General features: G+C 41.2%; 1 protein-coding gene and 1 long non-coding RNA gene across 4 annotated transcripts in view; both read left to right on the top strand.

The window, feature by feature from the left end:
* Positions 1-24,272, top strand: part of LOC127067580 (uncharacterized) — a 39,026-nt gene extending 14,754 nt beyond the window's left edge. The window contains exon 2 of the long non-coding RNA XR_007782665.1: positions 16,397-24,272. This is a non-coding gene — a long non-coding RNA (uncharacterized LOC127067580). The remainder of the gene's footprint in view (positions 1-16,396) is intronic.
* Positions 1-27,512, top strand: part of LOC127067570 (uncharacterized) — a 72,425-nt gene that overhangs the window by 26,838 nt on the left and 18,075 nt on the right. The gene's annotated exons all lie outside the window — the stretch shown is intronic.

Raw genomic sequence — 27,512 nt, 5'->3', positions numbered from 1 at the left:
CTTTTTTTTTGTTCTTTTTGGTTCCTTGTTTTCTTGTTTCTTTTTTTTTTGTTTGCTTTCTTTCCTAACATTCTTTTTTTTTTGTTTGCTTTCTTTCCTAACATTGCAATACTTAATTATTCTTTCGGATGAAAAATCAAGAAAGAAAAAAAGAATGGTATGGCGAGTAGAGAGAGAGAGAGGTAACGTTGTCCACAGCAGTCGTTATAAATTACGAGCGCTTTACATCGCACGATCGCACAATTTATGGCTAATACGTAATCATTAGAGTCACGCGAGCCGTTAGAAGGACGTCGTTCGGGCCCTCCTCTCCGTAGCACGTTGACTTTCACGAGTTGATAACCGCGAGATGGTGGTGGCTTCGTTTCGAAGTGGCTTCCACATCGTTGGGGAACGCGTCGCTGGAGGGTAAAGTGCGATAGAGGTAGGGGTATGTAGGGGTAGGCTTTATATGGCAGAGGGTGGCGATATAGAGGCCCGCAAAGCGTCGTATTTCATTGGATTAACGTAACCGGCGAGCGGCGTTTGCGTTTCAATTACTCCGCGAATTTACGATTGAATCGCGCCTGCGCGAGTCTGAGGACGTTTAGTGGGATGGGTAGGCGGGACAGGGGGGGCCAAAGGGGTGGAGATACGATATGGTGAGCGGTGGGTTGTAAGGGGGATGAAATGAATCGGAAAAACGGCCGGTGAAATCATCGCGATGAAATTAGCTCGCACCTATCTGCTAACATTTATACGATATCGAAGGCTTTAAACGCGTAGCTCGTTGCTTTTTTCGATTCTCTCTCCCTCTCTCTCTCACTCTTTCTTTCTCTCTTTTTCCGTCGATATTCCACCACTCTTTTTTTCCTTTTTTTTCCTTTTTTCTTTTTTTCCTCATCGCTCGACGCGTCCCTCCAGACTCGTTTTTCGCGTCAGCCGATATGCGAGTTCGATTTTCGCGCGGTCCGGGGGTTTGTTAAAAGATATCGTTTCATTGAACCACCTCTCCCGTTGATTTGCTACCGTCCAACTTTTGTCGCAGTGCGTATGTACCGTTACCACTGTCGTTTCGCGTGCATGCCTTCGTTTGTAAAAATTGCGCGATCGTAATTGAGGGTTCTTGTTTTGTCGCCGTTGAAACATAAAAACGTAAACACGCTACACATTTTATTTTTATTACTGTTTTAATAAAGTCAACATAGCAACAGGAGTTACAATCTTTTTTCTTGTCTTTTCTTTTCTTTTTTCTTTTTTTTTTTTTTTTACTATTACAATGTCGTAATTTCTTAGAGACGTCGAGGCTATCGTAAGAAACTCTTGATTCGTTTGATTTATTCAACGGCCATGTCTTTCAACGTGCTTGCTTTCCTACGAGTATCAACAGTAGCTCGTTGACGAGAAGAGGTCAAAAGGTGCCGCTCCCGGCCAGATGTTTTGCATTACCTGGCACTACCTTCCCGTCATGGCTTACAACGGCGTCTTTGTGCTTGATATAATAATTATATAGTTGTAAAAGTATGTTATATGGTTAACATTCCATTTGATGAAATGAACAAACGATGATTGTTATATAATGTGTGTGTATATGTGTGTGTACATATATATATTATATATATATACATATATGTATATATAAAGAAAAAAGAAGGTACTGTCTACAACAAGATAATTTGCACAAACGACCGCGAATAATTCGAACGAGTAACAGAATGAATGGATTTCGACGAGCTACTTGATTCGCACACAGCGAAATTGTTCATGCGTCGTTAATGCTATTGTCCTCCTCTCACGTGTGTAAATTTCTGGATGCGTTTCATGAATCATCGTAGTAAATTAATCCTATATCTATCATAAATTCTTTCTTCTTTCTTTTTGTCGCTGTTAAAGGTTCTGTAATCCACATTGTCTTTTGATCATTTTCTATCCGCTGGAAAAAAAAATGGAGATACTAGGAAAGAGAAAGAAGGTCTCGTCCCTCCCCCTTTATCGTGCTTCGTGTCATTAGAAAAGATCTTTGGACACGTTTCTGTAAAGCCTCTCTGCCTTTTCGAAAAGGTATAAAATAAAAGCTCGAAAGAGGTTCGAAGGTAACCATACGATCTCGCGAGGGCGCGTGTCTAAGCGCGCTTAAACTCGAGCCATATCTTTTATCTCCCTTTCTCTTTCTCGGGAACGTTATTAGTCAGCCACGACACGTTCCTCGTGTCGTGCTCTCGCATCTCGGCAATGTGCCAGTAGCCAGGGCCAATTTAGTTGGTCGGAGGTGTGCGCGTAGGTAATGACAGACGAAGAGAAAAAAAATGTAAAGCGGTCGGACTTTAAAGCGATGGTAATTAATTAGCGACACGAGTGAGCGAGCGAGCGAGCGAGCGAGCGAACGAACGAACGAGCGAACGAACGAGTGAGCGAGCGAAAGAGCAAACCAGCGAGCGAGCGAGCGAGCGAGCATGAGTGACTTAGTGAGTGTGAGTGTAACGAGCAAAAAAAGGATCATTGTAAAATAAGCAGCAGTCTATTCTCGCTCTCTCGCAGTGCCACTTACGTTTCCGATGTAAGTTACGAGGTAATCCGACGAGCTCTTGTTGTTCCACTTGGTTCGCTTTAGTTATTCATTCATTCGCACTCGGCCGTTCATTCATTTGTTTATTTCGCTCGTGCATGCTCACTTTTGCCAACGACTCGACGGTACGTGGACGGACGATAAAGAGGTTCCCTTTTAAAAGCGTTGGGATTACCATAAAACAGTGTGCTATCGGGGGATCGCACGGGAATAATAAAATTTCCGAATGTAAATTCATGCAGATCGCGATTGGTCAGCGAAGGAAAAGGAGGAAAAAAAGAAAGAAAAAATTGCGATACAAGGCGATAACGCCTGCAGTCTTGTTTTGTGGGAGCTATTAATTCGTATATTGTGTCGCATATGGTGAGTCTCGCCGGCGATATGTAAAGAATGTCTTTGAATAACGAGTCGATACTTATTTCAAAGTTGTCGGAGGTCATGTAAATTTATCCCACGATCAGACTCGACCGGAACCTTGCGAAATCGTTGTGCGAACCTTCGAGTCGTTTATTATCGATCGATTAGAAAATGAATCGTAATGTAATATGAAACAATAAAGTAATAAAAACGAAAGGATCGAGAACTCATTTATCTTCTACTTGGAAGTGTACTATCTATCAATAAAATATTGTTGAGAGAGAAAAGAAAAAAAAGTGATTTAATAGTTGTGTACTTGAACGTGACGTTTAATAGCAGGTTTGATAGATAAGATAGACCTTTGTCGTTTTGTACACGAAGTTTAGATCTCTTTCGAGATTTTTACGTCCTTCATCGTCCTCGTCGTCGTCGCCGTCGTCGTCGTCGTCGTCGTCGTCGTCGTCGTCGTCGTCGTCGTCGTCGTCGTCGTCGTCGTCGGCACTGGAGTTACTAACGCTCGGAGGCGCCTCGACATTCGATCAAGATGGGACTAATGAAAATCAGAATTTATACCGAGCGGCAAGCAACGTTGGTGGTGTAACGAGAAGCCACGTAAAATTGCACATCTATATAATTCATCGGTCTGTATGTACATGCACATACATACACACACATACATACACACGGATACATGCTTTATCTTCTCCTCATTAATTTTCAAACATGTGTAGACAAGTAAGTTCTCGGTTCCTGCGGAGCGTTCTCCCGAGACGAAGCTCGTTTCGATCCTAATGAAAATTGATAGCCCGGCTAACCGCGTTTCACGGTAGTCGCAACCGTGGCCAACAAGAGTCCTCCTCATCTCTCCTTTTATCCTCCCTCTCTCACTCTCTCCCTCTCTCTCCTCCTCCTTCTTGAAATAACTTGCTCGATATTTCTCGATCATAGTTCTCCTCCGAGACTCCTTCGATTTGCTCGATAATCTATTTTTATTTAAAGCACCACCGTGATTTCATTCCACGTAAAAAAGAAAAAAGAACAAAAAAGCCTCATAGGTAATTGTGAATGGCTGGCTAATCCGTAGGTATTACATTACTCGATTATCTTCGATATCCAATAACAAATAACATTTATTAATTTGTCGTGTTGCTAGTAGATAACGTTGAAATGACAAAAATGTTCCTTCACAAGATATAAAAGCAAAGAGAAGAAAAAAGGAAGTAAAAATAAAAAGAAAGAAAGAAAAAAAGAAAAAAAGAAAAATTAATTCCCATACAAGTGGAAAGCGGATAAAACAAAGAGAAAAAAAAGAAAAGAAAAAAATCGATCAAGTCCTCGACGAGCGACAACTCTCGTGCTACCGACTGGAAAGCTTCCTACTCCCTCCAATCTTTTTCTACCGGCACGTATACACGGAAGAGCTTTTTTCCGTCAGCCATCCTCAGCCTGGTGGTGGTAGTTTCGAAAGATCGCGAACTTCGTGCTGGAATGGTAGAGAGAAGGAGGGTGCGCTTGCGACTCTCGACGTCAAAGACTCGAGAAAATTTTCTCTCTTTCTCCTTCCCTCTCTCACTCTCACTCCCTCTCGTTCTTTCTCTTTGGAAGGAGACGAGTGTTGATATCTACGAGTAACGAGAGAAAAGCTGAGAGGGTGGTAAGGCGTTTGTGAGCATTATACGATGTTACTGAATGTGTATACGTGTTCGTCCTGTTCGTGTAGAAAGAGAAAGAGAGAGAGAGGAACTCGAGAGAAGACTTTTATCGCTCGTCGAGCTATTTCCGTTCGATGTATACGAGATCGTTGTCGAGAAGGGGTGTGGAAAAGTTCTCTCTCTCTCTCTCTCTCTCTCTCTCTCTTCTCTTCTCTCTTCGATTTTTCCTTCTTTTTCTTAGGTGACGTGCTCCAGCAAACGCTGATATTTCGTCGCGCTAGTACGCGTTCTTTGACGGTAGTGGAAAATCGGTGGCCGTTTGCCAATGCTCCTATCAACGTGACCCGAAAAATTCCAAAGTCTCGTTCTTCGTCTTGCATATCAACTTGTTCGTTTTCCTATACGTTTCTTTTCTTTCCAACTTCTTTTTCTTCGTCTTTGGAAAGGGAAGATTGTATTTTCCGTGTAAAGAACACGTAAATATTAAACATGAATATCAAATGATTTTAGAAAGTAGTTCGTTATACGAGTTTCCTTGATCATAGTCATCGCGATCACGAACCGTGCGGTTTATTTCAAACTCCTCGCGATCGTTATCGTTGAGAATGAGGGACGCGCATCGATCATCTGCGCGATTCTCACGAAAGGAAGCAAAGAAAAAAATAGTTTACTAACTTTTTTCCCTGCTCGTATGCATTTTTCACGGATTGCTGACGTGTGAGTTGGGGAAAAAAGAAAAAGGAAGGGAAAAAAATTGAAGCCTTTAATCTTCGGTTTTTCTTTTCTTTTTTTTTTCTTTTCTTTTCTTTTCCTTTTTTTTTTGTTTTATTTAATTTTTTTGTTCTTCAGCGCGATTCGCATTCGTGAAATGTTCGCTATTATTGTTTTCTTGTTTGATCAGAAATAAATCGCATAAAAACTCGAATTTTTTCCGCTTCGACGATTCTCTAATTTATTACTTATTAACTTTTAACAACGCCTGTTACGTCTTAGTTGAGATTTATCGGAGCAAGAAATCTACACATATACCAAGGGGTATCCCTGCAAGAGTTTGAAGAATTTCCTTTATACCGAGCTTGAGAGACTCGAGAGAGGTTGAAAAGACACTGTCGAATTAGGGCGATAGGGGAAATGTAGAGAAGAATAGAAAGGAGAGCAGCCCTTTTTTTCTTTTCTTTTTTTTTTTCCTTTTTTTTTCTTATACTTCGCCTACTCGACGACGTTCAATTTTTATCAATGCCCCGAGTAACATCGGACTCTTTGTTCGATTTCTTTCATCGTCGAAAAGTCAAAGAGCAGGAAAAGAAAGAAGATGAGAAAAAAAGGGAGGATCATTCGTCCTTTTTATCGTCGGCATTGTCGGGCAATCGAGAATCATTCGCGAGTTCTCCGAAGCGAGCTATGGAGAGATCACTAAGAGAAAGAGAGAGAGTAAAAGAGAGAGACTAATCGGCTAATCGGAGCGTTTAGAAAGGCAGGCGACGCGCGTTCAGCGAGATGGAACGCATGGTACCGTGCCAAGAGCGTTTCGCGTATTGCGAACTACTCTTGCGAGAGGGAAAGAGAAAGAGTGGGAGAGGGAGAACGGAGAACGGAGAGAAGTGGATGGATCCCGTGGGTGTTCAGACGTGAAGCATGCTCGACGTTATAGGATAGGCCGAATCCCGCGGGCACAGCCTTGTTTCTCCTTAAAATATTCATGGGATTCAGACACTCCGAGGAGATCCTTCGTATTCGAAGATTAAGACGTTCCTAATAATGATCGAAAGATATTTGGAAAATGCCCGAAAATATACTATACCAAAAAATTTCGAAATCTTATGTATTTCGCATAGATGATCTTCCATACTGTTTTTCGTTTTGGAGAATAGGGAAATAAAAGAAAAAAAGGAATCAATAAATAAATAAGTGAAAAAAAAAATAAAAAATTTACGATGAAGGTGTTTGAAGCTTTTGAAGCGTCATCGTCGAATGGATATTATTCGTCTCCCTCGTTCTGCATTTTAGGAGGCACGCTTCCTTTTAGTCCTCTGCACATACGAAAACACAACGTGTTTTCCATCTCACTCACTCTCTCTCTCTCTCTCTCTCATCTGTGATACTGCATATTTCACGACGGAAGAGGAAGCTGCGAATGTATAAACATTTATGTAAAACGGGCTTGAGCTTTGAAACCGGAAAAAGCTGGCTAGCGAGAACGAGGAAAACGGTGTGATGGTACTGCCGGAACGACTTACGATAAAGTCGATGCCATTTTTCATGTGGCTTGCGACCTCGAAGGCCGGATATCGTTTAATTCCCAACGCAAAGCGGAATCGATTTCACGTGAAAATAATTAACGCGAAACGTTTATACTCTACCGCACCAGAAAGTAGATGTACGATAATTATTTTTAAAACGAAATTGCAATTAATAAGCATAAGCGATTGATAATATTTAGCTGGTGAATTATTTGAGCAAAAAAGAGAAAGAGAGAGAGAGACACTCTTTCGAATAGTACATTGTTACCCTTTAATCGTGCATCCATTAATATTTATTTATGCATTGATAATGCATTATTAATACTGGATCGTTTCGTTGCATAAAATACGGCACGTTTCCATAGAATTTTCCAGAGCAATTTTTGACTAAATGTTCATATCTTCCGTCCAGTAAATAATTTTTAATCGAATATTATTTTACTTTTTCGTCATACACTTAAGAGACTTTCTATAGACAGACAGAAAGAGAGAGGGAGGAAATGAAGTCTTTTTACCGCGTGTTTGCAACTTCCAGTAGTAAGCAAATTATCGGAATAACGGGGTAGAAGGAAGTAGCTGAAGCGCAATTCCCTCGGCAATTTGCTTAAGCCGGAGCGGATCGCCGCAAGTTGGAGAGCAACGAAAGTCGTTAAAATCTTTCTCTTTCTCTCTCTCGCTCCCGCTCTAAAACACGCAGGAAGGCAGCCAAGTTCTTCGTGTGCGTACCTTTCGAAGTCAAGAACATAAACGGTCTGGTACTAACAGCTAGTTACGATCGGATCAACTTGAGGATTTAGAAGCAAAACTAACATAACTAAAAAAGCGAGAAAAAAAACACAAAGATAGTTTGGAAAAATCTAAAGGACAAGTGGTATAAGAAAGAGAAACTTCTCAAGATTATATCTTTTCGTGAAATTTTCTCGCAATTTCCCAAAAATTTACGAAGGTCGTTCTGATATATTGACTATGATCTCGGTTTTATTGGTTCTTATAAAAGCTCCCGTACGTTAAAGCTTTTCTTTCCGTTTTGGTCATTCTTCTTTCTGTGGAAGATGAGAAATGAGCACTACCGAACCTCTGCTACCTTATTCGAGTACGTAATTCAGAAAAGGTCAGGTGCCATTTCCCTCTTCGTTCAACTTGCAAGTTCTTTTTGCTCTTTGGGCTTCAGCTTTCTTCTTCTTCTTTCTATTCCTCTTGCACTTCCTCTTCTTCTTCTTTTCTTCTTCATCTTCTTCTTCTCTTCTTCTTTCCTTCTTCTCTTCTTCTTTTCTTCTTCATCTTCTTCTTCTTCTTCTTCTTTCCACGTTTTTCTACTCAAATCCATCCTCTTACCTTTTCCAAGACGATCTATATAAAAGAAGGAACTTCTCGAGATCCTCGTTTCCGACTTCCGACATGACCATTCCAAGCCGAGATACTTCAATCTTCTCATTCTATGATCCACCTACCTCTCTTCTTCCCCCGCTTGGATCGGCTCTTACTAGAAGACGTGATCTCGTCAAGACTCGACGTTATTTTCGAGAATGAAAGAGCGTTCACGTTTTCCACATACACACACACACATATATATCGAAGATGACCACGATTCATTTTCAGACGTTATACATAAATATATATATATATATATATATATATATATATATATATATATATATTTATCGAGAAGAAATGTTGATGGACGGAGTCAGGTAGTCCTTTCTGATTGTTCTGTGAAACGTTTAGACAAATAGTCGTGTGGAGATGCCAGCGATGCATTGGAACAAACGGATCTTCCAACGGGTCCTGGAAAGCATCCAGGATTCGACCCGCTGCGGTATTAACAGAATACCTCATCCTTCTCCTCGTTTATGAGGCTCTCGAGAAGGATGTATATAAGGTTATATTCGAGGCACGTCCATTCCTCCGCTAACTTCGTTCCTTTCCACGATCGAACACATAATTCTCTAAATACAAGGAAGGATCTGGCGAACTCTCCTCGTAACGCTTACTTTTACTCGTTCGTTAATATCTGTAGTATTCTACCCATAATTCACTCTCTTCCGCATCGTGTATGTATACTTGCATGATCACTAGGAGTGATACTTCGTAGACAAGAATTATTAATCATGGGAGTCAAGAAGAAGAAAAATAAAAAATGAAATAACTTCTCAAGTTTCATTATTCGATGTAATTAGAACGACCGATTCGTTCTTGAGGAAGAGGAAGAGATAAAACGCATAGCAAAAAAGATCTCATCTCGTAAGTCGACATTTTTGTTCCGTTCCAACAGGACTCAGCAACTTTTTACGATCCCTGCACGTTCTTCTCCGAAAGTTTATGTGTGTCAGCGAGTCGTTCTTCGAAGCGACTCATTCAATTTTAAGGTTTTTCGCTTTTTTTTTTCGGTGGACTCTTGGCCCGTGGTATTTTTCCACTGGATTTATACGAGTCAGCAGTCGACAGGAGCATTCGATTGGCCTTTCAACGATAGATATCTTGAAGATTGATTGCCGTGAGGAAAATCAGGTATAGCATTAGGGAGATTAAAGAAGGAACACGATCGGCAATCTTTCTGAGCGACCATTAGAAGAAAGTTGATCCTTTTGGCTCGCTAATCAAGTTCACCCCAATGCTCGATGCGAAATCAAGGAACGAAGTAAGAAATACTGGTAAAACGTTCGACAGGAATCTTTGATCTTTCGGTAAAGAGTTGAGTTAGCTTTGATCGATAATGAACATCCTGACTAATAGCATTATCCGTTGGCAATTCGATGCTCGCACGATCGTGATCAGGATTATCGATCTCAAAGCAACACCTATCTACCGTTTTCACTTCTAATTCTCGTTCTTGTTAGGTATGGACTAGTAAAACGCGTGCTGCCACACAAAAGCTCCGGCCGATAAATCGTAAACGGATTAATTAATAATAATGCGTGGTCTCGTGTATGTTAACTCACGCTATCAGCCCCGTTCTCTTCTCTTCTATCCTCTTCTCACCCTCCCACACAATTTTGACGTCGATAACCCTAGGACAGCATACGCGCGTGTCCGCGATTATTTTAACGAGCGAGTTCCAGTATAACGTTCGACCCGATCGATTACACCGAGGCTTGCCATCGAAATTAATAACCCTTCTACACCGTCATCGTCGTCGAAAGTAGAGGGAGGGAGTGATATAAACGCTGGGACACGCGCGAGAGAACACACCCCTCTCTTTTCTTCTCTCTCTCTCTCTCTCTCTCTGTCGATCGCTTAACGAGAAAATCTTTTTTCTTTTCCTTTTTTGTTTTTTTTTCACTTTGCCTCGAACCGAGTCTCTTCGTTTTCTTCCTGATTGAAGTTCGATCGTGCAGGATCGTTTTATCTAGGATGAAACTTTCGTTTTGTTTTCTCTTTGACGTGGAATTGATCTCTCGTTGGGGAAGCGAATTCATCGAGTAGTTTTACTTGGAGAATTTTCAAAAAGTACAATCAGTTAAGGAGGATAACAATTTCCTTTCTCCGTTCTTTGGAATTTTTTCCCGTTTTTCTTTTTTCTTTTTTTTTCTTTTTTCAACTCGAGATAATTGTGTGAAAACAAGCGAACGAAAGATCGATCGAAGAGAGTACCAGACTAGAATGATTTTCATTTCCCTATCCGAGGGAATAAATTTACATTTGAAAATAGTATTTTCGTCACGTCGAAGCTTACAAGAGGAACATCGTTGCTTTTTCTATACTCGTCGCTTCGTTATAATCTTACGTGTGCCTTTTAGTATTCCACCTAGGAGATTTACAACGACGGAAGATTACTTTTTTCCTCGCGCAACGTACGCGAACTGCATTAAGGCCAAAATGAAATAAAAAAGAAAACATATACACTTGATTTTGTTTCCTACGAGGAAAATCTTTTTTTATTTTAGAATTGATATAAACGAAGTTTTCGTTTGCACCATTCTTACGATATCCCTCAATCCCTCAATCGGATTTACACGATATTCCTGGAAACTTCTTATCGGTAGATTGGCCAAGTCTATGGAAAATCAAACTACTTGTAGACTTATTGACCAATGCTTGAAGTCGTCAACAAGTTGCCAGCTTCGAGTCAAGTGCATACATCTTCCTTTTCCATGTTTAGCGTGCTAATTAACTTCTCTTTCTCTCAACTTCCACTAATCGCTCTCGTTTATATATATATATATATATATATATATATATATATATATATATATATATCGACAAACTTCCATCGCGATCTTAACTACTTGCCATGGGATTGCACTAATTGCTCGTTTCTAGCTAGCTCGGCTACGGTCTCTTGAGTATATTTTACATGGAATATACATTGAGTTCTTTGATGATAAAAAAAAATATCATTTAACGTTAGCTAAAAAAAGAAACAAGATCGATAACTTTCCTTGAAACGTTAAAAAGGTGTCTCGTGTCTCTACGTGAACGATATTAGACATTCATGGCACGAATTCTTCGTTCGTTTTCGCGGCCCAAGAGGGAAGCAATCGACGTCGAAAGGTTTTCCCTCGACGTCGTTGTCGTTCTGCCTTCTCGTTTCTAACGGATCGAAGTGCGACCACCGGACGGACGAGCGAAGGGAATAATAAATAGGAATAGGGCTGCTTCGAGAGGGTTCCTTCTCGATGCTTGAGCGAATCGTTCGAATGGACTGTCCGTGACAAATGAGTCTGGTGGAAAAGTAAAGTAGTGAAGGTAATTACTTTGGTAAATTAATATCGTTCGATCGTTTTTATCTTCCTCTTCTTTCTTTCTTCCTTTTCTTTTCTCTTTTTTCTTCATTTTTTAGTCAACTCCAATCTCTTCTCTTTCGAAGTTCAATATTTTCGTGAAGTTTTAACGGTGAGGGCGTTTTTATCGAGGATGCTCTCGTTGACTGGGCGAGTCAAAAGTAGTTCAGAACAATTTAATAGTTTCTTTTAGAACACTTCGTTTTTCTTTGGATAGGATATAAAAATAAAAAAAAAAAGGAGGAAAAGAAAAAGAATATCCAGAAGCGACGAACTTCAAATTTGATTTATTATATTACGGATCACGGAATAGAAAAAATGGTAATGTAATTCCAGACTGCCTTCTCGTACGGTGAGAGAATTTTCGTTATTCCATACGGACCGCCGACAGACGTTTATTTTGCCACGTACCCTGTGTCCCGTATCGATTTCGTCCTACCCTCCATCCGAGAACGGAACATCGTGCGACTTGTTGTCCGGACGGAACCGGAAGTCGCTTTGTACGTTCAAAGGCTTCCTGTTCTACGATCCCAAGCCATTCAAGAGTTTTAAAACACCTTGATCGAACAACACTTTTCTACCTATGGGTACACGTTAAGAGATTAACGATTTAATGTTAATATTATTTTTTTCAATAGGTATTTTGGGACAAGACACGTCATCCGTTTTATTCTCGACTCCCTTTTCTTTTTTTTTTTCTTTTTTCTTTTTTGCCTACGTCAGAGAATTACGTCCCCTTTCAACAGCTGCTACAGATTATAATATTCAGTAGTATGTTCATCTCGAATCTCAATATTTCTTGTTGAGTTTGCCTTCGAATTTGATGTTTAAGATACGTTCGTACATATTGATATCCCATAGTTCTTTCTTGTAGAATCTCTTGTTTATTTCAGCGCTCTTCTCTATCTCTCTTCGTCGGCACTTTTTCCTTCTAGGAAGGAGAGGCTAACGAAGATCAAGAAAACGATGGCTCGACGGCGAAAACAACGGGCTGAGTTACGTTTGTTTCCCAACAGCTTATTGGCGTCGTTTGACACGGTTGGCCCCAATTGCCACTCGTTGACCCCACTGTACGCGTTGTCATGACTCCGAGTCATCGGCTTACCAGCCTGTTAAACTTGCTCCCTGGCCTCATAGCCCTCCCATAATCGTCCTGGCCGCTCGCACGTGCTCGTCTGTGTGAGTCCAACTCTCTTTCCCTCCCTCTCCCTCCCTCCCTCCTTCTCTCTCTTTCCCCTCCTCTCTCTCTCTCTCTCTCTCTCTCTCTCTCTCTCTCTCTCTCTCTCTCTCTCTCTCTCTCTCTCTCTCTCTCTCTCTCTCTCTCTCTCTCTCTTCACTCGTAAACATCATTAATGCGTTCGTGTATATATGTACATATGCGAGATGGAGTTCCTTGGCATGAATGCGTGCCTGCGTAGAAGCCTCCGCGACTTTCAGCTTGGATCCGTTAAATTGATTCGGGCCACAAGGTTTAAGCCGCTGTCGAGACTTCTTTTAATATCAATAGAACAAGTATTTTTGTGATTATAGATTAATTAAAGGGAAACGAAAGATTTCGAACAATTGAAAGTACTTCGTTCGAAGCTTTTGTCTGATTGGTCTGATAATCTTCGCCGGCGTTTTAATACGAGTCGCTTTTAATGAAAAGAACGTAGATAGATTTAGTCGACGAGGAGTGCTCTGACGAGGGCAAGAAAAAAAGAGAGAGAAAAGGTTACATCGAAAACGATTATTATCGTTATATCGAATGAAAGTTAAGTATAACAAGCGAGACCACCCATCTCTTTTTTTATCTCTAACGCGTAGGTATGCGTTTTTCTTCTCCCCTCTCTCCCTCCCTCTCTCTGTCTCTGTCTCTCCTTGTCGATATCGACGTTGAAACCGGCGGGACGTATCAAAGGCGTAGTATATAAATCAATTACTCGCGACAAAGCGCCGGCGAGAATGTAGTGGGCTGGCAATACGGCGATGTCGTCCTGCGCAAACTCGATTATCGATACCCGGAATGTCGATGCTTCGTCGACTACCGACAAGCATCGCAGAAAGAAAAAGGGAAAGAGAGATAGCTTGCTGGACTGTTCGACGAAAGGGATGTCATGAGCAAGAGAGAGAAGACAAGTTAGGGAGTCCTGTGCCTGTATGAAAGAAAAAGAGATGAGATGGTGTAGAAAGAGCCCCAACGTGCTCCACGTAATCCAGTTATGACCTGCACGAAATCTCTCGTGGCGAAAGAGCAGCCAACTTGTCTGTCTAAAGTGGCGTGGAAATTAGAGCGGTGGGATGATATATTGTTTAAAGCATCGTCTATGTCGGCAGTCACAAATCGTATATATCCTATCCTTCTCTTTCTCCCAACCCCTTTCTCTCTCTCTCTCTCTCCCCCACTCACTTTTATTCTCTTCTCCTTTTTTCTGTTCTTTTCTTTTTTTCTTGCTTTTTTCTCCCTTTTCCTCTCCCCTTTTCTTTTTTTCTTCTTTTTTTTTTTTTTTTAAGAGAACGATGCAGCGCGTTTTTACTCTGCTTCTCGCAGTCTTCTCTACTCTCTTCTTCGTCCATGGCTTATTCTCGCGAGATAAATTACGCTACGAGACGATTCTTCGTCTTCGTTTCTACTCTATCTCTTCTCTCTCTTTCTCTTTCTTTCTCTTACACTCGCATACACAAACATTTTTCTTTCTCGCTTTTATCAAATAAAAAGCAACTATCGAGGTAATAGACTTCACTGGAAATAATCCGATACTACAATTGGTTTGTCTGTCGGGAGAGATAAAAATCAGTGATTTTTTCAATTGACATTTTTGTCGAGCTTGCGGAGAACAAATAAACTTTCGACGGTTAAGCAAACGAGCGAATAAACGAGTTATTTAATGAAATAATAAAAAAAAGAGAAAGGAAAAAAAAAGAAAAAAGAGGAGGAGAGAAAAAAGATTTGGGAATATTCGATCGAAATCGCGTTAAAATGCAAACGTCCAGTTCGTTTGCACCAGAATGTACTAACAAGCGCGTACGACGAATGAACGTAAAAAAGAAGACGAATTTACGTCGTGCCAGGAATAAACGAACTATCGATCATCCCTGGCTCCCTCTCATTAAGATCTCATTACTCCAAGCGTCTCCGGGATTTCGCGCATATTTCCTTCGGTATTCGCCTACGTGAGAATCCGATGTTCGAGCCAGCTTCCAGCATCATTTTACTCTTGTTTTAGAAATGAATAGAGAGAGAAAGAGGAGGAGATGCTTTCGAGAAATACTCGACTTCATTGGGCGGACTCTGCTCGTTTATAACTTTTTATCGGCAAAAATTTGTCGACCGTTCACAATTCCACGGGTTTTACACGTCGACTGGGAGGTCAAACGGAGCGCGATCCGCTTTGACCTCGAATTACTCTCGTCTATCCACTGCACCATCTCGAGAACGGAGGAGAGAGAGAGAGAGAGAGAGAGAGAGAAGAGAGAGAAAGACACATAAAGCGTGACTTTACTTTAGAATCGAAATGAAGCGAACTATCGCGTTTCCTTTTTTATTCCTTCAATTTTGTGGGTAACGTATCTCGGTCATACCTTTGAGATCTGTTAAAAAAGGGAAAAAGATAGATAGATAAATAAGAGAGAAAGAGAATAAGAGTAATCGAGAGGCCGATAAATCTCTCTATTTTTGTTTTGGTGGCTCTTTGTGAACATTGGGTTACAGAGATGCTATGAATGTTAACGCTAGACGACGAGTGAAATTAAAGTTCTTTTTCGAAAGCTTTCACGATTTTAGAGATCATAAAGGTACTTTTTTACAGACAAAGAGAGACAAATAACATGGAGAAATTCGTGGAAAAGTACCGACTTGATCGTAAAAATTATTACAATTTATATACCGATGAGAATTATTGTTTGACGCGTCGCTTACGTTCTAAGTGAGTATATGAGAGCCAGCAGAGCACCTACGTAGAATTTTTCATTTGAGAATTCCGAGGTTTCATTGATCAAAGGTTAAATGCTCGATGACACCAGTTAACTCGGAATATGTTACGTTTAGAATTCCCGCCGAATGCGTCGCAGACGCATACACGATCTCTGCTGCTAGTCCATTCAAGCTCTGCTGATACTTTCTTTTTAAACATGGCCCGCTCGAATGGACGACCACTAATTTGACTTTGCATTTGATATTGAAAATGTTGCAAAAGTGACCGTATGTATTTCTTTTCTTTTCTTTTTTATCTTGTCAGGTCGGGTGGTGGTGAAATTTGTTCTTCATATTCCTTCGAGTAAATTTCTTGTTTTATTACGATCCGTTTATGTGTAAAAAAAAAAGAAGAAGAAGAAGAAAAGAAAATACTTGACAATATTTCAGTGTAATTTGAAATAATATGAACTTAGCTCAGATTCGATATTCGAAACGCGATCGAGTTCTATATTCGACACTGCTGAAACTACGTGGCACGTTCTCCACTGTTTCAGTTCTCCCCTCTCTCCTATCAAATTAATATGCCAGTTCCGGATGAGCAAATTGTGGCTTTGGTTTCTATCGGTATAGCTCGATTGTTTGAACGTCCCGTTTATATTCGCTCGTCGTTGCTCCGACGTATTGCAACGCGTCACGTCTCTTCGCATTTTACAGCCTGGATACTGACTTCAAACGAGCACAAAAGTGCGGATGTAACATACGATTCGCGGATCTTTGATTAAAAGCGTGCACTCTAATAACTATTGTAAACCTTAATTGACGCCTTCTCGCGTCTGTTTGCCTGTGTAAACTTCTCTTTGAAACTATGCGAGACTTTTCGAAATTACGCTTTTTATTACGCTAATTATTACTTTTTCAAGATATGCTACGATCTTGTAATTAAGAGAGTCAAAACTGACGATATTTCTTCTTTTTTTCTGTTTCAGGTACGTAAATTTGACGAGCGATAAGATATAGAAAATGCATAGCCATAAATCGTAAGTTATCATATATCTTTCGTAATTCATCTTTGTAAGTAAAAAAAAGAAGAAAAAATTTGAAAAAAAAGAAAAATATATACCGAACGTTTTGAAACGATATCTCGTTGCATACGAAAACATGACGTTATCGTCACACGTTTTTCTCTCCATAGCAGAATCGTTTGTATAAATTACTAGGGATATGTAAAGAGCTACGATGAAATATGAAAGAACTGAACTATCTGCGGAGCATCGCGTAGCAAAAAGAAAAGTACATTTTTTCAGAACCGTTTACGCAGCTTCGTATTGGTTTGCATGAATGAATACGGAATCAGGAAAAAAAGAAATATCCTTCGAAATTGCGATTTGATTTGTAAATATTCGTCGAAGGATATACGTCGAGCTTCGTTTCAAACGTCATTAAAGCAAGAAAATAATTTTCTCGTTGGAACAACGATTAAAAAAAAAAAAAAAAAGAAAGAAAGGAAGAAAAGAAAAAACAAAAAGGAAGAGAGAAAAAGAAGAAGAAAATGAAAAAAGTCTTCGTGCTCGCGAGACAACGTTTTCTTTCGTGTAAAATCACGAGAGTGGAAGAGGAAGCTCGGCTGTTAGAGAAAAAAAGAGAGAGAGAAAGAGAGAAAAAGAAAAAGGAATAGAAAAGCGAGAGAGAGAAAAAAATAGAAAGAGAACGAATCGAGAAAAAAAAAGATGATCAGTGGTAAGCACACAGTCGTAATGATTTCATGGCAGAGCGATTATTCCAGCGGCAAGCTTGTAGTACACCGAGCGCGAGATGAGAGCCGAAGGGAGGGTTGGAGGGAATGGATGAGGGATGTGCTCTCTCGCACGCACCGTCGCCCCCGTAATCGCGGTTAATTAACGACCCAGAGCCCGGTAACGAGGCTGCCGATTGCTAGGCGCACATCGACCGCGATTATTCCAGCTCGCCGATCGCCGATCCGATTGTCATCGTTACATACCCCTTTTTCGTACTTCGCTACTTTTTTTTTTTGAACTTCCTCTCTTCTTTTTCTTCTTCTTCTTCTTCTTCGTTCCTATTGTAAATTTACATACTTGGTGGAAAGCAAAGTATCGAGCTTGAAGGGAAAAAAAATAAAAGAGGAAAAAAAAGAAAAGTTTTTAAGAAGTTCAATTTGATCGGTTCGTGGTACAAGTTGTATCGAAGGTGATATCCCAAGAAAGCTTTCAAAAGTGACGTTACTTCGTGAGAGATCGAACAACGAAAACGTGAACTTTGATACGAGCAAAGTTACGCGATAAATCGGATAAAATGATAATACTCAAAGTGCCACTTTCTTCGTCTCTTTGACTATAATTCGATGGAGAAAAGTACGAGATGGGAATCTTCTAAATTTTCTAACGAATCACAGCGAGAGAGAGAGAGAGAGAGAGAGAGAGAGAGAGAGAGAGAGAGAGAGAGAGGAGACTATTGGAGCTGCGAATAAACGCTGGGATTTCTTTCCCATGCTAAGGGAAGGTTTTTCCTTCGGATAAATGTGTTTCCCGAGCGACGAGTGATTAAGGAGGACGACGTCTCTATCTCTGCCGCTTGAAAAGGGATCGCTAAAGGACCTCTCTTTCTCGAACTTTAACCAACAGATTCCTTCTTCTTTCTCTTTCAAGAGAAGGTGCGGCTTTTAAATCTCGATCCGCGTCGTTTCCCCGTCGGAAGAACAGCTACCGGTCTTTCTTCGAGAAAACGATAGGGAAAGGAAGTACGGTGAGCCAGAGAAGTAGGGATGAAAGAGAGAAGGAAGGAGAAAAAAGAGGGTGATCGAAGATAGGAGAGTAGGAGGAGACGTAAGTCGGCAGGGTAGATACCTTCTTTACTAGCTAAGCCGAAGATTTTTCTCTCTGTCTTTGTCTCTCTCTCTTTCTCTCTCAGGCTTTATTAAAAATGTCTTTTAGAAATGTGGTAGAACGTATCTGTGGAAGGGTGCGAAGGATAATACGTAAAAGGATCCTCGGACTAGACAGGGGAAGGGAAAAATGGGAAAGAACACAAGGTGAAATTTTTCTCGATCTGTCTTCACGAACCGAGGAAAGCTGCGTGGGATCCGAAGAAAGAGAAAAGAGAGGGAGGGTGGATTAATCTCGCAAAACGACGTGAAGGAGTCTTCTTGCTTATTCTTGTTCCTTCATTCATCTCTCTTGCTCTTTCGCCAGCACGAGGATCAGACGTTATTAGAGCGTATTAAAGTCCTGACAACGGCCAGAGAAAGTTTTCTACTTTCCTCTTGCTTTTCGGTACGTGCCTTTTCCTTTTCTTTTTTTTTTCTTTTTTTTTCTTTCCTTTTTTTCTTTTTCCTTTGTTCTTTTCTCACAGTCGAATAATTTTTTGTCCTCGCTTTCTACTTTCAATGTATAGGTATATATCGCTTGAATATGATTTCATTTCTTCGTTTATCGTCGCGCCGTCTCTGAGAGAAACGCTATAATAGCGAGAGAGAAAGAAAAAGAACATTCCTTCAAAAAGTCGGACTACTTTTGGTTTGAGGACTTTTTCAAAAGTTTAAAGCCGAGACGACAGTGCTTTTCTCGGCTTAAAAGAGACGCGAGTCGTACGAACTATTTTGCTCGCAAGTAAAGTTTCCTCTTGGTTGTCTCTTGAAAATCTCAAAAGCAAGATTTCACAACGATACCTAATCTTTTCTTTCCTTAAAGTTCATCGTGCGTTTACTCGCAACTTCGAGAGACAGAAAAAGAGAAAGGAGGAGAGAAAAAAAACTATAGATATATAACATAAAATCGAACGAATTGCAATAAATTTCTGTCTCAGCGGCACCTTGTAAACTCACTGACAAGAAAGACAAGGTCGAATCAAGGATGGTTCTTATCGCAAGGGACTGAGTTCGAGGACGAGGAGGAGGATATCGATTGCTTACCTTCTAGTTAACCTCGCGCGACCCTTCATTCCCAGTCGCCTTTGTTATCGGGCATTTACGGAGGAACGGCACTCGGCCTCGTATTTCTTTCTCTCACCCTTCGGCAACGAACACAAGCACCAACACGAGCACCCGACACTCACCGACCAACCATCCGCAGCTCTCGGTGTCGCGATAAGCTGGAAGGTTGACACGACACAAGCACGCTCGAAACTTCTTACCTCGTACGTACACGCGTAAATTGGTGTCAACCGTCGTTAAAATCACTTCAAATATATCCATCTCAATATACATATATATATATGTGCAAGATCTTTCGAGTTTTCAATTCGATGAAGATTCTTTGTCACGTTTTTATACATAACAAAATGTTCGCCGAGATATTTTTCTTTTTTAAGTAATGTACGCATTTTAAGATCGATATTTTTTAGAATGAAACAATCTCCTCCGTATTTCCAAAAGTTAACGTTAGCTTCAACGTCTTACGCGAAAGTAGTTCACGAAGGTGCGATATAATTCAGTGGCTCTTATCTTCTCGACCATGAATTCGCGTTTTGGAGAAGATTGGCGGCACCTTTCGACCCCGATGATACTTCAACTCATTAATATTAATTAGCGATGGTGACATTATGTCGTTCTAAATATTTGATTAGTCTAGATACCCTAGAACGAGGTGGAGAGGAATAGAAATGGTAGTTTGCTCCGTGCTGCTAATCACTCTTCAAGTTCGTTCCGGTAACGAAATTGGTTCGTTCCGACGAGAAAAATAATTACCCGAAAATAGAAAAGTTTACCACTTAATTTCGTTACCCTGTTATATCAGAAAGATTTGAAAAAGTCCATACTTTAGTTTGATCAATATGCCAACGAGTTCTGTAATCTCGACTGTTGTAAAAAATGTTTCTCAACAAATCCGCTGGCCCCCTTCTGAAAGAGAGAGAAAAAAAAAGCATATTACCACAAGCGAGTTTGCGATCGATCTTTACCATTGACACTTCGATATTCGTTTCGAAGTGCTCGGTATAGGAAAGAAGTATAAGAAAAAGGGGAACGAGGTTCGAAATCGAGAAGGGAGAGTCGGTCGTTGAAGGAGGGCCGTACGAAGGAAATTGGAGGCTTCTCGGCGAACATATTGCCCTCTCAATCCTCTTCAGAGCAACCCCTACAGACCTACGCGGGAATGAGATGGTTCAACCCTCCTACGTTGAAGCTAACGGTAGCAGCAGCAGCAGCAGCAGCAGCAGCAGCAGTAGAAGAGGAGCTATTTGTGGAGGTGGGAAGGAAGAGGGAACGAGCAACGGCACATGGTTGGGTTTAAAGCCAGGCAACTAGTTTCGCAACTACTCAGCCCACTTGGACTACCCTTCTCCTTTGGTATGTGTACCGAGCGTAGGAGAGAGAAAAGGGAAGAGCGCTGAATGTGCTGCTGGTACGCGGAGCGCGGAGTTGGAAGGAGATGAAAGATATGTTAGTGGCGAAGTTGAAAGAGAACGAGAGTGTGGCTGAAGTAGATGAGTGGTGTTGATGGTGGAGGTGGAAAAGAGAGAAGCCGGTTGCTTTCCGTGCGTTACCGTTGGTCCCAACAACGGATCAGAATGGCCCTACCGGAAAGGGGTCGGTTCGGGTTGGTTCCGGCTCTGCCGTGGACGGAAATGAAAGAGGCCGAGCCGTTTGGACAAACACTGCTATCCAGCAGTACTAGCACTAACGCTAGCACTATCATCGTCAAGCTGCCTGCTCACCAGCTAAACTCGCACACACCACCGACAACTCGAACTTTCGTAATGAAGCCAACGCCGAGTATGTTTACTCGGTGCATTTGTTGGGAGTCAAACGGGTACCGACCATCGCACCGACTAATGCGCTTTCAAGAAAGGGATGCTCGAATCTCTTCCTGCCTATGGAAGGATAGTTCTCGTTAATTTGGCCGAACCTATGCAAATCGTTGCGCTTCCTATATATTTCGAAATGTTCGTTCGCGTGTTTAACTACATTTTCGTTGACTTCTTCAACGATTTTAGTTTATTATTTGACGTAATTACTATACTATACGTGTACTTTTCTACATCAAGGGCTACCTCGCGTGACCGTCACCGCACACACGCGATAGAATTTTATCAAAGACCGGAAGAGTCCTTGGAGTTGATTTACCGAAGAGCTTCTTCCTTCTTCCTTATCTTAGCGGCGTGCTGCGATGAAAGAAGGAAAAAGGGTGTGAGTAACTTGGTTGAGTTACTTAGGGTGGACGTAGGTATCCATAAAAGCAACGATCTCACTTTAGTAGCGCCCGTTAAATCGGTCAACCAAGTTCCAACCGGTTTTCAACTTCTTCTTACTCTCTTCGTCCGACGGAAAATTGCTAATGGTTTCTGCTTGGGTTCTTTGAAAAGGGCAAAACCAACCGGTGGAGAGAAGCTTTCCTGCTCGCACTGTGTTTTCAGTAGACGATCGACCCAAAGAAAAAGGTGCAAGGAAAAGAAAGAGGGAATAATGTCGTTTGCTTCTATACTCTTCACCCGATCCTCTCTCTCTCTCTCCCTCCTCCTCTTTTTTCTCTTTTTATTTTCTTTCTTTTTTTCCTCGTCCCAGTCCATTCCTACTCTTACAACGAACACCTTCTTTATCAGCAGACGCTGTTAGCTTTATCAACGAACGCTTCCTTCCGCCGGTTGTGCGTCGTAAAAAGCAGTAGGAACGGTGGACGGGGGATGAACTTTCGCAAGAAAGGAAGAAATTATCCTCCCGTTAGTTGCGAACCGGTGGAATTCTTTCCACGCGCAAGAATCAAGAATACTCGGATAACGTCGCGTGAAAATATGTCTCCTCTGATAATGAAGTCGCAAAGATTCTTTTTCGCAATGTTGCTTTTTTCTCTTTTTTTTTCCTGTTTTTTTTTCTCGTTACCTTTTTTACTTTGCAAGTTTTCATGCGAAATTATTTTCTATACTCGCCGAGCGTACGAAACTTTTCCTTTTTTTTACATATAGTATTGAGGAAAGTACACTTTTGAAAGTATTTCAAAATGCATCATTTATTTATTTCTTTTTTGTTTCTCTTGCATCGATGAACCCATTTTATTATCTCGAAGAAAAAATGTCGATAGAACGTTGAACAAAAAGAAGGGTGCTTTTCATATACGCTTCGATGAACGGAGATCGAAACATAACAATTACTTGGAACAAGCGGTAGATTCGCTTTTCTACCATGAAAAACATAGTACTTACTCGACCGCCCATCCAGTGGTAAAGCCATGGCAATAACCTTCCTCCTTACGTGTCGTCTCTCTCGTTTTCCGAATCTATGTGCACATATACATATATACGTGAGCTTGAAGAGCTCGTTGACCTCGAACCAACCCAACTTGTTCTAATAACGAGACGACAAGCTACTGGAAGCGAACTTTATGTTCAATTTCTTTTTCACGGCTTGTAGAATCGTAAGGGTTGAGTTTCGTACCATAAAGAATTGCTTGAAAATAAAATAACACGAAAATAAAAGAGAAAAAAGTATACATCGTATTGATTTTCAACAAATAATTATTTATAACAATTGTACATATTTATTAATATTTGAAAAGTTAACAAGCATCAATATCATTTGTTTTTATTTTGTTTTCTTTCACGTAAAATAGAATATCTCGTGTTTTAATGCATAAAATTCGTATTGTTCGGTACATTTGTAATGGATTGACCGTCACCAGAGTTCCGACGTAGAATTAACGCAGCCTTGTAAAACGATCAAACGAGTGAGCACGTAAGTACGCTTGTAGACGTACAAACATACGTTTCACGTAGGTACGAGAAGCCGCCATGAAGGTATCGATACGTGACCGCACATATGTTCACCGGGAACCCTCGACCCCCGAGCAAAAGAGGCAGAGAGAGAGAGAGAGAGAGAGAGAGAGAGAGAGAGAGAGAGATAAATAGAGATACAGGCGAGCGTAGGTACGTGTGTGCATGTTTGAATTATACGATCGCCATAGAATCCACGACTATATCGCGTGCGGTTAACTGATACACATATTGCCTTCCGTTTACGAGCTAGCACGTGCACGAACACGCACGCGCGTAATGCTCGCAAACGATACGTGTATGTGTGTGTGTGCGTATGTATGTATGCTTGCGAGAGAGGTAGAAAGCATTGGATGGAAAGCTGTGGAGGGATCACAATCAACCCGCTCATGCATTCTAGATTTCGACCCCTTTAATACATACTCGCATGTACGTGTATATACGTGCACATAGTCACAGAACACATTCTGTACATGTTGGTCGATCAGGAAAGAGAGTGCGTGTCGTGTTTGAGAGGGAAAGGAGGGGGATTGAGGTGGGTTGACGACGATGCTCGAACAGGCCAATGTTGGCTGAATTTCGGTGCAAAATGGGGAGTTGGTGGACTTCTCGTGGAAGATACCACGTGTTGCTGGAAATTACTACCAGCAACGAGAGGCCACGTTCCGTGACCGACAGACTCATTCGAAGGTGTGCGTGAAACGCGTTTGACTGTTCAAGTTGGTAGCCCGAGCAAGCATATGGCACGATGTCGAATACGATCGCGTAAGGTTAATCGGATTTTCGGGTTGGACTGGGTGATCGTTTCAGTTTGATGATCGTCCGGAGAGAGATAAAAAGAATTTGTGATCGTGTTCAGGGGGTAAAAATTGTACTAGGAAGGGTTGCTTGAACAGGTTAATTTTTTTCTTTTCTTTTCCATTTTTTACTTTTTTGTCTAGGAAATTACAAACAATTTGTTATTACTTAGTATAATGAATGATTTGAATTGCGGTGTTATCAGTAAACATTATTGTAAGCGTGCCTGCGAATACTAATTATAGACATAGAAAAAATTTATTGTACAAGTTAATTCGCCTTTTCAATGGTTAATAAGGCAAATGTAATTAAAGAAATTAATCATCATGTATATATGAAGACAATGAATTGCGTCTGTATTATTTACCAATTCATTAGCATATTTCGAATTGTTTACTTTCATTAATCGAATATGTTTTATCGATTAAATTCTTACCATTCGACATTGAGAGAACTCTTATTATCCATTTTAAACCGCAGAGTTTTCCATTGGCAAAGAGACTATCTTTTTTTTTCTTTTCTTCTTTTTTGAATAGTCCAGTGTTCTCTCCGTTTCTCTGAAAAATTATCAGCGAAACTTTATCGAGTGGGTCAAAGTGCTGCCTTTCAAATTATCGATTTTACATTTACGGATAGAACAGTTTGGATGCTGCGCATACACGTTAGCATGATAGTAAATGGCATTTGGTATATATCTCATATATATCGTTTTATACACGCGAGGAACTCATTCTGTTCTCTCTTCGACACGCTTCGCATTCGTCCGTGTTAAACGGTTATAATTGCTGCTGCGGAAATGTCTGAGTCCGTCAGGTAGAAGGACTACTAAAAAGAAAGAGAGAAAGAGAAAGAGAGACGAAACGATCCTTTGAAACAAGTCCTTTTTCGCGTTAAATAGAATAAAAAGAGCACGAAGGGTGGACCATGGGAGTAGGGATGTGCTCGAACGAGCACGAAGCACAGGACGAAATGAAATAACGGCTGGGTGGTCGCGCGAAATGGAATGAAAATTCAAGCAGAAGCGAAGAGGAGCGAGGACGCGAGAAATTAAACTCTTCCCTCTCTCTCTCTCTTTTTCTCCCTTCTTTTTTGCACGTCTGTCGCTCGATTTTTCTCTGTCCGCAGCTTTTCGTCCCGTCTGACGATCCCTCAGTCAACGAAAGATAGGTGGGAAAAGGAGAGAGGAGACGATACACGTTTGTGACGTGAATGTTATTGAAACTATGGGATAAAACTTCCGCTTTCTTCTCAATGATCCATGAATCGTTTTTGTTTTTGTCTTTGTCTTTGTTTTACTTTTATTTCTTTTTCTTCGGATGCAGCCACTCTCATTAAATTAATTTGAGGTCATTTTAAAATGAATATAAAAGTTCTTCCTTTTTTGGTTATTATTATTATATATATACATATATATATATTAAAAAGTTAGAGTTAAAATAGAATCAAATTTTTGTAACTTGAAACATAGTGGATATCAGAACTGATGTTAGCTCATTGTTAGCTCCAGGTAAAAATCGTTAACCAGAACCATCCGATATTCCCCTTTATCTCGAATTTTTCTGACGTATTGAATATACTCATCCTTCGTATTATCCAGTATCGACAACGTGGGCGTGACAGGTGTTTGTTGGAAAAAATATGTATTTCCTTTTTCATTTTTTCTTTTGTTTTCTTTTCCAAAGCTTTAGATAAGAAAAAATCCAAAGCTTTAGAGAAAAAAGAAAATCAAGTTTTTTGTTCAATTTTACCAGTGTATTTAACCTGTTTACTTTCGTTCGTTCGTGAATTACTATAGAAAAGTAAAACGAACATTTTTAGACAATTTTAAGGATCACAGACCATAGACAAATCATAAGAAGAACGGTAGGCGTTTTAAAAAAGGATCTATTCGCATTAGCCATCTTCTTTCGTTCCTCTCCGTCTCCACAAATGTTTGTAGAATAGTGAGGTTCAATCGTTGATGTCTGGCTCTCAGAACCGGAAAGAAAACGCGAGAGAGATAGAGATAGAAGAGCAGGTCTCGGTGGTGTACCAGTCGACCCTAATAAATCACTAAAGCTCTCGTTGTCCATAACGTCTATGCACGATAAATCACAGTGGTGACAAGCGCGCGAAGCACTCCTATTTTCCCTGATACTCTTGAAGCACGAGACAGCAAGAGAAAGAGAGAGGATACAGAGAGAAGAGTAGTGGGGAATAGGACGGTGGCGAAGTGGTCGACTTGCTGCAGGTATCTGGCAAACAGTGCTCGAGTACACACGCCTCCAACAGGTATATCGACGTTGTTCCCTCTGGAACGGTACCAACTGTGCCGGAGGTGGAAGAAACCCTTTAGCGATTTTCTCACCCTCCTTCCTCGAGTTTACTCACGAGATGGTGAGGCATGTGTCAGTGATACTCACAAACACAGGGACGAACGTCGAATCGTTTTCACCGACTCTCGGGTTCTCAGCAGTGAGAGTGCTGCTGGAAACACGCGAGTTCACTGAAACATCCCTTCTATGTGTAACGAACAGAGACGGAATTGTACGTTGTTCAGGGTGGTTTACTAAAAGGAGGAGGAGATAGACCTCCCGTAGAGAAGTAGCAGCGCGTCGGTCCACAATTAACACGGCACATGCAAATCGAGCTTTAATCCGAAGCTTATTTCCAGCTCGCGCGCCATTGAGTATGGCAGCTCATGGTCGTGTGCCTCAGCTATGCCAATTCCGAAAAAGAGAAGAAGAAAAAAGTAACACAGTGGGAGCAGCCGAGAATAATTCTTTTGGGCGAGGGTGCCCGATCGATCGATCGAACTACTATCCTCTGTCTCTCTTTCTCTCTCTCCTACCCCTTTTTTCGGTAGTCTCTTGTTCTACCCCCTCTCTCTCTCTCTCTCATATCACATATACGTATATACGTGACTCTACAGGCAGTCACCTCTAAACTCTTTGCACATATACACACATATAGAAAGGAGGTAGGATGGTGGAGTACAGACGTGTACCGACGAGGGTGCATAGGTAAAAGCAGACGGGAATATTTCCATGGCGTGCACATTCGTTATTCGACCGGTCGATGGCGGGTAATTGAATACGCAGCTTTTATACGGAGCGTAGGGTGGTGCTTTGGTTCTCAGCATGCGGTGTACATGGCGGAGCTGAGAGAGAGAGAGAGGGGGGGGTGAGGGTGAGGGAGAGAGAGAGAGAGAAAAAGAGTGAGAGGATAGTAAAGGGGAACAAGAGAGAGAGACGTGGGTTGAGAGGTTCGGAAGAGGAGATGGTGGTGGTAGTGGTGGTACCGGCGGTTGTGGTGGGGGAGGGGATTGAGAACGAACGATTCGGTGTGTTTCGCTGTTCCGGGCTTTTATAGCGGCGGTCGGAATTAATGAGGGGCCGTGTTTTCACGGCGGCCGAGTGGCAGTGCAGATTTCATTTTACTATTTACCTCCGGAAATTTATTCGACAACTAGCTTGGCCCCAATGGCGGAAAATATTGAGGGAGGAGAGGGAATCACTGACACGAGCTAGCTCCACCAAAGTCCGGTTAAATCGTTTGACACCAAAGAGGGAAGGAGAAGTTAGGATTAACGAGCTCACCGATTCGAAG

The sequence above is a fragment of the Vespula vulgaris genome, chromosome 11, assembly GCF_905475345.1.
Source record: "Vespula vulgaris chromosome 11, iyVesVulg1.1, whole genome shotgun sequence".
NCBI classification, from domain to species: Eukaryota; Metazoa; Arthropoda; class Insecta; order Hymenoptera; family Vespidae; genus Vespula; species Vespula vulgaris.
This window is presented reverse-complemented; position numbering and strand designations above follow the sequence as displayed.